The sequence below is a fragment of the Erinaceus europaeus genome, chromosome 23, assembly GCF_950295315.1.
Source record: "Erinaceus europaeus chromosome 23, mEriEur2.1, whole genome shotgun sequence".
Lineage (NCBI taxonomy): Eukaryota > Metazoa > Chordata > Mammalia > Eulipotyphla > Erinaceidae > Erinaceus > Erinaceus europaeus.
In genome coordinates, this window is record NC_080184.1 from 8109864 (window position 1) to 8123387 (window position 13524).

The 13524-nt window shown below is 42.5% G+C and overlaps 1 protein-coding gene and 1 long non-coding RNA gene across 2 annotated transcripts in view; one reads left to right on the forward strand and one right to left on the reverse strand.

Moving 5' to 3' along the window:
- LOC103123868 (zinc finger protein 14-like) overlaps positions 1–13524 on the forward strand; it is a 116194-nt gene that overhangs the window by 59503 nt on the left and 43167 nt on the right. The gene's annotated exons all lie outside the window — the stretch shown is intronic.
- LOC132535610 (uncharacterized) lies at positions 7115–8109 on the reverse strand. The gene is made up of 2 exons (XR_009547365.1): positions 8024–8109; positions 7115–7561 (listed from the first exon to the last, which is right to left on the reverse strand). It is a non-coding gene; the product is annotated as an uncharacterized LOC132535610 (long non-coding RNA).

A 13524-nucleotide genomic window follows, 5' to 3' on the forward strand; every position in this document is an offset into this window, starting at 1 on the left:
TAAGCCTGCTCCATTCCATTTTTCTTTACTGTGTCCATTTAGATATAAAGGGATAGGAGGAGATGTTGCTGAGGACTTATTCTGATGCAGTCTCCACCCCCAGGTTTTTCTATGCTCCGCCAAATCCTAGAGTGCCCCCTTTCAACCAATCCTGGCCCTACACGTCACCCCTGGTTGTCGCCCAATAAAAAGCCCCCTCACCCCTCCCTTGGGGCTCTCTGGGCTCTCGGCTCTCCCTCTCTGAGGTCTCGCTCCCTGCTCTCCCCCCGTGGTCGGCCATTGCTGGCTGGCTCCACGTGGTCTGAACCAAACCTCCCCCCCATCCTATAATAAAGATCTGTGTACCCCTTTGCTCTGGACGTCCGCTCTCTTCTCCGCGGTGCAGCCCGACACCAGACTGCCTCAACAACAAGTTTGTCACTGTTCTTTGCATGCCTATAATAGCTTCTGTGTCCATCAAGTTGGAGACATTTTGCAGTTTGAGTTTCCAGGTTTTTCATAAGAGTATCGTCTTCAGAAGAAGAAAGAAGATGGTGACCATCCTACTGTGCTCTGGCAGGTATGAATTCTAACTCCCATGTATATATCCAGGGAAGGCAGAGCAGACTGTCCCTTCCTAGGGTTCACTGTGTTCATGTTGGTGAGTGTGGCCCCCAACTCCCTGTGTCTAAAGGAATCAAAGCAGCCCCTCCTTCACAGTCTTCACTGTATTAGGGCAGAGTAGTGTGCTCACCAACTCTCTGTGCTTCTAGGGGGAATTAGACAAGCCTCTCTTGCCCACAGGCTTCATATTATTGGTGCTGGCATGTTATATTTCTCACATGCTTATTAAAAATACTACCATTTCCTCATCGTTTTTATGCACATCAAGTAAAAATGGTGTTAGACCAGCCTGAGAAACAATATCAACATATAGTTTGCAAAATCACATCTTTATACTGCATTTTAAAACATTCATGAGATCATCTAAACATAAACATATGCTAGAGAAGATAAATAAAATGTTGTTCCTGTGGTCTGGGAGGTGGCACAGTGGATAAGCATAGAACTCTCAAGCATGAGGTCCTGAGTTCAATCCCTGGCAGCACATGTACCAGAGTGATGTCTGGTTCTTTCACTCTTGGCTCCTATCTTTCTCATAAATTGTCGAGCTGCATCTCAGGGAGAGAGAAGCAAGCAAAGCTTAGAGAGAATACAAATCTTTATTCATGCAGACACCTCAGAGTTGGGAGATAGCACAGCGGTTTGGGCCACGTGGAGCTAGCAAAATGGCTGCCTCCTGCTATGCGCAGCAACCCTCCTCTGCATCTGGTCACCGAGGTGAAGGGGCTAAGAGAGGGTAGGGCAGAAGAAGAAGGATTTTTATGGAAGAAATTCTGGAAGTGACAAGTCAGGATGTGATTGGCTAGGAAAGAAGGCACTCGGGATAGGATTAATGGCAAGGGGGAGTAGTAAACAAGGCACTCCAGGATAGGATTACAGCTTTCGCAGAAATGGGAAGGAGTAAACAAGGCATTCCAGGAATATTGTATCAACTCTCACAGGGTATTGACAATACTGTGAGGGGGACAACATGGTGGATGTGACCGCATCTGCACAATTTCCCAACAAAATAAATAAATAAATAAATAATATTTATTTATAAGAATTTATTTATTCATTTTCCCTTTCGTTGACCTTGTTGTTTTATTGTTGTAGTTATTGATGTTGTTGTTGGAAAGGAATGGAGAGAGAAATGGAGGAGGGGAAAACTTAGAGGGGGAGAGAAAGACACCTGCAGACCTGCTTCACCACCTGTAAAGTGACTCCCCTGCAGATGGGGAGCCGGGGACTTGAAGCAGAATCCTTATGCCTGTCCTTGTGCTTTGTGCCACATGCCCTTAACCCGCTGTGCTACCACCCAACTCCTGATAAATTTTTAATAAAATAAAATAAAATGTTCCTTCATAAAACAATGGAGACTACTGATATAAAGTTGAGAACTTTACACTTCCAAGTTTAAAAAAAAGTCATCAATCGCAATCTTGGAAGCTAGAACACCTGATGACAACAAAAATATGCCTAAGAGATAAACTTAAGAAAGACACTGATGGAGCGTGACCTGTATTGTCCCCATGTGGCAGACTGGACACCAGACTCTGCCCTCAGCCTCCAGCATCGCTTCCCCTGGAATCCAACCTGATTCTCCCCAGACCAGAGGTGGAGTTGAGTCCTGTTCTATCCTTGAGTGAGGGTGCTGGCTCTGCAGTCAGTGCTGTGTCCCGAATGTGGAACCAGGAAAGACTAAAGACCTCAAGCAGACTGGGAATTCAGCACTGGTGCTCATCAGCCTGCAGCTTCCAGCTCTGTCCAGTTGAGCACTGATTATTTTGCCTTTGAGGCCCATAGTTTCAGCAAATGTAGAATAGGGGTGGGGTATGCAGTGGTGCACCCAGTTGAGCACACACATTACCATGCACAAGACCCTGGGTTCAAGCCCCACTCCCCACCTGCAGGGGCAACTTTATGAGTGGTGAAGAAGGACTGCAGGTGTGTATCTTTCTCTCTCCTTCTCTACTTTCTCTTTCCCTCTCAATTTACATTTGTCTTATTAAATAAAATAGATTTTTTAAAAAAGGAAAAAATGATACTGGCTATGGTGGTGTGTGGTATAGCATGGGGCCTTGGATTCTTAGGCATGATTATGATAACACCTTTTTATTTTTTTTAATTTTTAATATACTATTCTCTTTATTTGTACCAAAAGCCAGAAATCAAGAGGGAAGGGTGATAGAAAGGGGAGACAGAGAGACACCTGCAGCCCTGCTTCACCACTCATAAGCTTTCCCCCTTCAGGTGGGGACCAGGGGATCAAACCCAGGTCCTTCCACATTGTAATACATGCGCTCAACCAGGTGTGCCAGCACCCGGCCCCAGCACCTTTATTTTTAATGTATTATGTATTGGATGGAAACATATGAAAATCAGAGGGAAAGAGGCAGTGTGGAAGGGAAATAGAGAGACCTTCAGATATCTCAGTCGTATCATAGGTATCCCCCTTAACATTCTTAAGTACCAAGTTTCATCCTTAGGACTGCCTATGTCAGAGCTGAACAGCATTCTGTTCTCTACCCTCCCATAAAATTAGTAAATAGATTTGAAAAAAAGCTTCACAGTTGAAGGTCTTTTGACAATTGTTGAGGAGCCTCTCTCATTCAGATTCATCAGTTGTCTCTGATCAGACTGAAAACAAAACTCTTTGAGGAATATTCAGTTTTCTACACCAGATCTTAGCACAAAGGCCCAGAATCAATGAACATTCAGTGTCTTTCTCTAGATGTAAATTTCTCTTACCTGCGGATTTTGTAGAGTTTCATAAGTGGTCCAATCTCAGCTGAACATTCTGGAATAATTCCTGAAACAATGGCAGCAGATTATTAGAATTAGGTCACACACACACACACACCCACCCCTTATCCTTTTTACCCAAATAAGATGTTCTCTAAAGGATTATGGTATCTGTTAAAGAAATGATAGATATTAAAAGCCAGTGTAACATTTAGGATCTAACGGGTGTTCATGTTGATCTCTACAGTGGCAAAGAGAAAAGTCAGATCATAATGTTCATTGTTGCTGTGCCCCCTAAATGGAGGGCACAACATCAGAGATTGTGATCAAGTCACCCAGGTCAGGGACATCTTTGAACCTATTCCAAGTAATGAGATATGCTAGATTCTGTTTGAGGTCCAGACATTAGCACACCTAGTTGAGTTCACAAGGCTAGCTGAGCAAGGCCCTGTGTTAAAACTGTAGTTCCCAGCTGCAGGGGAAGCTTCACTAGTGGTGAAGCAGTACCACAGATCTATCTCTCTCTCTCTCTCTTCTCTCTCTCTCTCTCTCTCCCTCCCTTTCTCTATCCCTCCCCTCCCAATTTCTCTCTCTAAACAAATCAAATTTTAAAAAAAGGAAACTGAAAAAAATACTGTTTATATCAATGGATTCATTATACAGTCACTGAGTTCAGTGGTACTTGATGACATTTCTGTTATTGTTTGTTTAAATTTATATTCATACTTTTTAAAGGTGTGTGTGTGTGTGTGTGTGTGTGTGTGTGTCTGTTCTAACAGCCAGAAACACATAAAATCTGCTGCCATTTTTTCAGGATTCCAGAATGTTTAGCTGAGATTAGACCACTTATGAAACTCTACAAAATCCACAGTTAACAGAAACTTACATCTAGAGAAAGACACTGAATGTTCATTGATCCTGGGCCTTTATTTATTTATTTATTTATTTATTTATTTATTTATTTATTTTCTCTTTTGTTGTCCTTGTTGTTTTTCGTTGTTGTTGTAGTTATTATTGTTATTGATGTTGTCATTGTTAGATAGGACAGAGAGAAATGGAGAGAGGAGGGGAAGACAGAGAGGGGCAGAGAAAGATAGACACCTGCAGACCTGCTTCACCGCTTGTGAAGTGACTCCCCTGCAGGTGGGGAGCTGGGGGCTCGAACTGGGATCCTTATGCCGACCTTGTGCTCTGCGCCACCTGCGCTTAACCCGCTGAGCTACAGCCCGACTCCCGATTCTGGGCCTTTGTGTTAAAACCAGGTGTAGAAAACTGAATATTCCTCAAAGAGTTTTGTTTTCAGTCTGAGCAGAGACAACTGATGAATCTGAATGAGAGAGGCTTCTCAACAATTGTCAAAAGACCATTCAACTGTGAAGCTTTTTTTCAAATCTATTTACTAATTTTATGGGAGGGAGAGAACAGAGTGCTGCTCAACTCTGACATAGGCACAGTCCTAAGGATGAAACTTGGTACCTAAGAATGTTAAGGGGGATACTTATGATACGACTGAGATATCTGAAGTTCTCTCTATTTCCCTTCCTCTCTTTTCCCCTCTGGTTTTCCCTGTGTTTCCATCCAATACATAATACATGAAAAAGAAAGGTACTGGGGTCCAAGTGGTGGCGCACCCAGTTAAGTATACACACTACAATGTGCAAGGCCTTGGGTTCAAGCCCCTGGACCCCACCTGCAGAGGGAAAGCTTCACAAGTGATGAAGTGCTGCAGGTATCTCTCTGCCTCTCTCCCTCTGTCTGTCTCCCCCTCTGAATTTCTGTCTCTATCCAATAGTAATTTTTTTTTTTAAAAAAAAAAGGGTGAAAAAATGTTACATGCCACCTTTGCTGTACCATCATGTCCAAATAATTGGCTAAATATTCTAGAGACTTTGGGATGGTGCTATTGGATAAGCTCTGAGTTAAACTAGACTGCCCTCCATGTACAGGTGGGCCTCACTCATGGAGTGAAGCTCTTAACAGAACAAAGATAGCTCTCCACCATATGAAGGAATTCTGCCAACTGCCTGTCCCTGGAGTCATACTGCAGTTCTTCCAAGAATCTCCAGACTCTCTAACCTACAATCTTTGGCTGTATCAGGCCTCTACATTTGCAGGAACCAGTTCCTTACAACAAATCTCACAGCACATGTACATGTGTATGTATTTATTCAAGGCAATGCACATATCATATCTTTTCTGTGAAGAACCTTGACCCCCCCCCCCAAGTTCATCCAGATGGAATGTTGTTCAGTGAGGAGTGGAACTGAAGTTTCATGATTCAATCAGCCATGTGTTTTGGTGAGCACTGAAGAGGGGAGTCCACAAAGTACAGCAGCCAAATGGATCACCTCTTTTCTGACTGCAGGTTATGTAAATACAATTTTATTAGAACATAATACTGCCCATTCATTAATATGTTATAAAACTGCTTCTATGCTACATTTTAACTCATTAGTTGTTTGTCTTTAGTTACGATAGACAGAAAGAGGCAGAGGGAGAAGAAGAGACACCTGCAGACTGTTCTACCGCTCATAAAGACTCCTCCTCTACACATGAGGACTGGGGGATTGAACCTTGGTACTTGTGTTTGACAACCTGTGTTGTTTACCAGTAGAGACACCACCTAACCCCAAATTTATTAGTTCTGAGATAGATATATATGGCCATGTTTCAAAATATTTGCAGATCTTGTTCAGGAAAAGTATGTTGACTCTTATGATGCCATCTGATTTCTGATCCCACTGATTAGAATAATTCATGCATTAGATTATTGAATATAATGAATCAGTTAATTGTAACTTTTTATTAACCTCATGTTCTACTTACATTATAAATATCTTTTTTCTTTTTCAATTTTATTGAATAAGACAGAGAAGTTAAGAGAGGAGGGGAACACACACATACACATACACATACACATAGGGAGACAGAGAGAGGAAAGATACATACCTGCAGATTTGCTTCACTGTGAAATGTTCTCCCTATGGTTGAGGAGAGGAGGCTCAAATCTGGATCTTTCCACATGGTAATATGTTCAGTTAACCAGGTACACCACTACCACCCTCTGATTATAAATATTTTAAATGTAAATCCTTACAGGTGACCAAGTTGGGAAGGATTGACTGAGCCTGTGGAAACACTTCTTGACATTTAACTTTCATTTCTGACTTATCTTTGACTATGGTTCCTAGAAGCTGCCCATTCTACCACACATTCTTCTCGGATGATTCTCTTTTTATATACATGGCAGTAAAGCTCTTTCTGGTTCTAACACAGATTGTATGTTTCTTGGACTAAGATGCTAAATATTATCTCACATCATTTGTCTTTGATACTGTCTATCCTGAGATCCTCGTGGAAAAATACATTCTATCTTTGCCCATCACATCTCCTCTTCTGACACTACTAATGCTATATGTTTTGAGATGAATTTGGTTTAGTGCAATGAAACATCAGACATTAAAAAAATGTGTCAGATGGGGGAGCTGGGTGGTAGCGCAGCGGGTTAAGCGCACGCGGCGCAAAGCTCAAGGACTGGAGAAAGGATCCCGGTTCGAGCCCCCGGCTCCCCACCTGCAGGGGAGTCGCTTCACAGGCGGTGAAGCAAGTCTGCAGGTGTCTGTCTTTCTCTCCCCCTCTCTGTCTTCCCCTCCTCTCTCCATTTCTCTCTGTCCTATCCAACAGCAACCACATCAATAACCACAATAATGTTAAATAACAAGGGCAACAAAAGGGAAAATAAATAAAATGAAAAAAAAAAGAAAAAAAATGTGTTCGACTCAGGGAATGATGAGGGTAAGTGAGGTCTTTTACCTGCTCATCCGGATTCAAACTCAGGTGATAAGGTGGAGGGATCAGGACGTGTGTCTTCCAAAGGTCTCCAATTAGGGAGATTCTTGGTCTTTTCAAATCATAGGGGCTGGGGTCCCAGAAGTCACATGATTGAAGACTAGGTTTCAAGGAGATTCAGGTCTCCAGAGCTTGACAGGGTTGGGGCTCTAGGTGGAGGGTTGAGCCCCACAAGTCTCCTATTGTTGGGGCTGGGTCCTAGGAGTTTGAAGGTGATGGGTCCCAGGTGGGGGGCCTGGATTTCAGGTGTCTCCTGAAATTGGTGGGCTGGGCCTCATGGAGGAAGGCACCCACCTAGGCCTCCCAGGAGTGGAGAGGTGCACCAGCCCAGAAACATGAGTGAGGACAGCCTGGTGAGGCGTTGCAGTGAGGAGAATGGTGTCTGCTGTGGAGGGAGAGAGAAAGATAAGACAGGTGGAGGGTGGAAGCTCAGGGTCTCCCACCACCCTCTCCCACCAGGTCCCAGCCCTCTTCTTCCCATGAGATGGGCACAGCACCCAGTCCTCACATACACTGGGGCAGCCCAAGTGGACCCCAAGGTCAGTCCTTATCTGGAGCAGGGAGTATTAACATCAACTTCCCTGAAATTCAGAAGGGGATTCATCAAGTGTCTTGGACCCAGTTTTCCTGACCCCAAAGCTATTATCTTCCTGCCTCCAGGGTCCTTTCCTGCTCATCCCTCCTCCCGAGTCCCTGGTGTCCCCACCTCTGTGTCTGTCTCCCCAACTCCACAATCTCCCCCATCCCTGTAATCTCCTCTCTAGTGACTCCTCCACTGCCTTCTGACCTCACCCCTCATTAATTCTCCAGCTCCAGGGCTTCCTGTCTCACATCTCTAACACAACACTTACCTTGGAATAGACACCTCAGGGCTGCTTTGGGTCTGCCAGTTCCCATGGAAACAATGCCTAACATTCTGAGGATGAGGTCATAATTCCTCCACAGCTTCTGAGATACATTGACTATTTAATTCAGAGACAACAGGCAGTGGGTCAGGGTGGGGCCAAAGGAGGTCCCCCAACCCCTGTCCTTCTGCTCCTGAATCCAGAGGCTGCCACTCACCATGCCAGGACAACCCTCCTCAATCATTTTGGTCGTGGTTTTTTGTGTCTTGGGGTGTCCTGGGTGGGGACTCCATGAAGACCATCCCTTCAGGTGTAAAGTGTGGGGCATGGTCACAGCAGGGCAGTAAGTAGCCTTGGACCTGCCCCTGCTGTACAACCTGTCTGAGCTCCCCACAATAGGAGACCATCTACCTTGAAAATTCACAACAAATATTCATTGTATCCTTGACATATGTATATACAAGGTGTAACACCATTCTCCAGTATTGGACTCAGGGCTTGCTAGGTCTAGGAAGCAGTACTTTAAAAACAGAATGTTCTGGAGTAGGGTGGTAGCACAGTGGGTTAAGCACATGTGGCACAAAACACAAGGACCTGCGTAAGGATCCCAGTTAGAACCCCAGGCTCCCCATCTGCAGGGGAGTTCCTTCTGAAGCAATGAAGCAGGTCGGCAGGTCTCTATCTTTCTCTCCCTCTCTCTGTATTCCCCTCCTCTCTCCATTTCTCTCTGTTCTATCAAAAGCAATGTATCCTTACATCAGTAACAACAACAATAAATACAATAATAAAACAAGAGCAAAAAAAGTAAGTAAATAAAATGTTGTTGACATGGGATTTGAAAGTTTATTTAAAAATCATAAACAGGGAGTTGGGCACGGCAGGTTAAGTGCAGGTGGCCTCCCCATAGGATAGATTTATTTATTTGGTTAGCTATTTTTAGAAACAACAAATTTTGGGGGCTGGCCAGGTGTTGCACCCAGTTAAGGCCACATATTGCCATGTGAAAGGAATTGAGTCCAAGCGCCAGGTGCCCACCTGCAGGAAGAAAGCTGTATGAGTGATGAATGGGGCTGCAGTCTCTTTTTCCTATCTCCCTCCCCTCTCCGTTTCTCTCTGTGCTATGGAAAAAAAAATTTTGGGGGTACCCCCTTCCAAAAAAATTTAAAAAGAGGGTACTGGGTATAGCATAGTGGGTTAAGCACATGTGGCGCAAAGCACAAGGACTGACTTAAGGATCCTGGTTCCAACCCCGGCTCCCCACCTGCAGGGTAGTCACTTCACAGGCGGTAAAGCAGGTCTGCAGGTGTCTGTCTAGAATTCTCTCTCCTCTGTCTTCCCCTCCTGTCTCCATTTCTCTCTGTCCTAACCAACAACGACGACATCAATAATAACAATAATACATACAACAATGAAAAAGGGAAAATAAATAAATAAATATTTTTAAAGAATAGAAAAGAAGAAAGTACTCACTCCAACATATAACTGTGTTGGAGATAAAACAGAAAACAAAGGGAGTCGGGCTGTAGTGCAGCGGGTTAAGCGCATGTGGTGCAAAGCACACGGACCAGCATAAGGATCCTTGTTCGGGCTTCCGGCAGGGGAGTCGCTTCACAGGTTGTGAAGCATGGCTGCAGGTGTCTGTCTTTCTCTCCCCCTCACTGTCTTCCCTTCCTCTCTCCATTTCTCTCTGTCCTAACAACAACGACATCAGTAACAATAACAATAACTACAACAACAATGTAAAAAACAAGGACAACAAAAGGGATAAATAAATAAATAAATAAATGTAAAAAAACCCCAGAAAACAAAAACAAAAAACATAAAAACCCCACCATGTTCCAGGAGGTGGCGCAGTGGGTAAAGCATAGGATTCTCAACCATGAGGTTCTGAATTCAATCCTTGGTACACATGTAGCAGGGTAATGACTGTTTTTTTTCTGTCTTTCCTCATCTTTTTCATGAATAAATATTTTTTTAAAAAGTTAAGTCTAGGGAGTCGGACCGTAGCGCAGCGGGTTAAGCGCAGGTGGCGCAAAGCACAAGAACCGACATAAGGATCCCGGTTCGAACCCCGGCTCCCCACCTGCAGGGGAGTCGCTTCACAGGCGGTGAAGCAGGTCTGCAGGTGTCTGTCTTTCTCTCCTCCTCTCTGTCTTCCCCTCCTCTCTCCATTTCTCTCTGTCCTATCCAACAACGACAACAACAATAATAACTACAACAATAAAACAACAAGGTCAACAAAAGGGAATAAATAAATAAAATAAATATTAAAAAAAGTTAAGTCTATTTATTTATTTATTTATTTATTCCCTTTTGTTGCCCTTGTTGTTTTATTGTTGTAGTTATTATTGATGTTGTTGTTGTTGGATAGCACAGAGAAATGGAGAGAGGCAGGGAAAATAGAGAAAGGGAGAGAAAGACACCTGCAGACCTGCTTAACCTCCTGTGAAGTGATTTCCCTGTAGGTGGGGAGCAGGGGCTTCAACCGCGATCCTTAAGCCAGTGGTTGTGCTTTGCGCCACTTGTGCTTAACCGGCTGCGCTACCGCCCGACTCCCGAATAAAAGATTATTAAAAAAAAAAAAAGCACCGGGGGTCGGGCGGTGACGCAGTGGGTTAAGCGCATGTGGCGCAAAGCGCAGGGACCGGCGTAAGAATCCCGGTTCGAGCCCCCGGCTCCCCACCTGCAGGGGAGTCACTTCATAGGCGGTGAAGCAATTCAGCAGGTGTCTCTCTTCCCCTGCTCTCTCCATTTCTCTCTGTCGTATTAAATAGTGATTACATCAATAACAACAACATTAACTACAATAATAATAAAAACAAGTTCAACAAAAAAAGGAAAATAAATAAATGTTAAAAACAAACAAACAAACATAAATAAGAGAAACTCGGTGTTTACAAAGTAGTATATTTGGAAACATTAAGCATATCTCCCTTGTATGACTACCTATGTTTTTATAATGTTTAGAGAGAGTTTTAATAGAAGAATTAGTGATTTCAGTAAAAAATTTCAACACAGGGAGTCGGGCAGTAGCACAGCGGGTTAAGCTCATGAGGCGCAAAGCACAAGGACCGACGTAAGGATCCCAGTTCCAGTCTCTGGCTCCCCCTCTATGGGGAGTTGCTTCACAAGCAGTGAAGCATGTCTGGAGGTGTCTATCTTTCCCCCTCTCTGTCTTTCCTCTCCATTTCTCTGTCCTGTCCTACAATGGTGACATCAATAACAATAATAATAACTACAACAATAAAAAATAACAAGGGTAACAAAATGGAATAAAGAAATAAATATTTATTTAAAAAAGAAAAATTTAAACACAAAGATAAAACTTACCATTGACAAAAAATACTTCAATTAATAAATACAATATTGCTGTAAGTATATTTTTGTTTGTGGTTCAACTCACTTATGTATTATTCTATTTAGTATTTAACAGATTTTTCTTTGAGCTTTTTAACTATAAGAGTCTTTGTATAATTTTAATTTATTATTATCTTGTCAGTGTAAACATTTTTAGTCAAATGTATTGATAATGTTTATGAATATTGGTTGTTTATGTATAATAATGGCCTGCATTTTCTTAATAAAATAAAGTTTTGGGAGTCAGGCAGTGGTGCAGCAGGTTAAGTGCAGGTGGTGCAGATGCAAGGACCAGAGGAAGGATCCTGGTTCAAGTCCCCGGCTCCCTACCTGCAGTGGAGTTCCTTCACAAGCAGTGAAGCAGGTCTGCAAGTATCTGTCTTTCTCTCCCCTGTCTTCCCCTCCTCTGTCCATTTCTCTCTATCCTATCCAACAACTTCTTCTTCTAGCATTCGCCCTTCTTCTGTAGCCAGTCAACAGGTCAGGTTGAAAGCTGTCAGGAGCTGCTTGTTGCTGGCTTTGAAAGTGACTGGGATCCATGTGGATTCAGTCGGCTAGGAAGGATCGTCAGTTTCCCCAATGAATGGGTACTCACGGGATGCACCATGAGAAGGTCGATCCAATGCATCCCAACAACAATGACATCAATAACCACAATGTTAAACAACAAGGGTAACAAAAGGGAAAATAAATAAATATAAAAATAAATAAATAAGTAAATAAATAAAGTTTTTTTCCCATTAGAATATCATTAAATAAATTCTCACTGCTTTCCAGTAATAGAGAGAAAATCTCTGAGTCCAAAGAACAAAGTCAAGATGGTGCGAAACCTCAAGAATGTGAAGTACACAACAAAGTATTCACTTATTCCAGTCAGCTTAAAAAACACAAAAGAACTCTCAATGGAAAGAAACCTTATGAATGTAAACTATGTAGTAAAACATTCAGCACATCCAGTTATCTTCGTATACATGAAAGTACTCACAGTGGAGAGAAACCCTATGAATGTAAACAGTGTAGGAAAACATTCAACTGTTCCAGTACTCTTCGGACACATGAAAGAACTCACAGTGGAGAGAAACCCTATGAATGTAAACAATGTGGGAAAACATTCAGTCGATCCGGTCATCTTCGGGCACATGAAAGAATTCACGGTGGAGAGAAACCCTATGAATGTCAACAATGTGGGAAAACATACCGTTTTTCCAGTGCTCTTCGGATACATGAAAGAAAGCACAGTGGAGAGAAGCCCTATGAATGTAAACAATGTAGTAAAACATTCATTTGTTTCAGTCATCTTCATGAACATGAACGAATTCACAGTGGAGAGAAACCCTATGAATGTAAACAATGTAGCAAAACATTCAGTCGATCCAGTCATCTTCGTGTACATGAAAGAACTCACAGTGGAGAGAAACCCTATGAATGTAAACAGTGTAGGAAAACATTCAGTTCTTCCAGTGTTCTTCGGACACATGAAAAAAATGCATAGTGGAGAGACACTCTACGAATGTAAACAATGTAGTAAGACATTCAGTCAATGCAGTTCTCTTCAGAAACATGAAAGAATGCATAGTGGAGAGAAACCCTATGAATGTAAACAGTGTAGTAAAACATTCAGTCGATCCGGTGATCTTCGGAGACACAAAAGAACTCATAGTGCAAAGAAGTTCTAGGAATGGAAAAAAATGTAATAAAGCCTTTGGTGGTTCCTCTACTCATCAGGTACTTAAAAGAACTCACAATGGAGAGAAATCCTATAAATATGGATCATAGTGGAACATTCAGTCATTTCAGTCATCTTTAATTACAAGAAATAACGCACAATGGAGAGAAACCCTAGTAATGCAGACAATACAGAAAACCTTTCAGTTCTTCCACTACTCATAGAGCATATGGAAATAGGCTACGTGTTAAACAGTGAGTTTGGTAATCCTCAGTCACATGAAAGTGCTCACAGTGCAGAGAAAACATTAAGTAAAATTTTAAAAATAATTAGAGATCATATTTTCTTAGTAAACTAGTGAACCCATACCTATATGCTTATAAGGAATATGAATACGTATTTCAATTCTTCATCTTTAATGTTATTTTTAAAATCTTTCTAATATGTATTTATTCATGTAGAATGATAGGGAGAGAGACA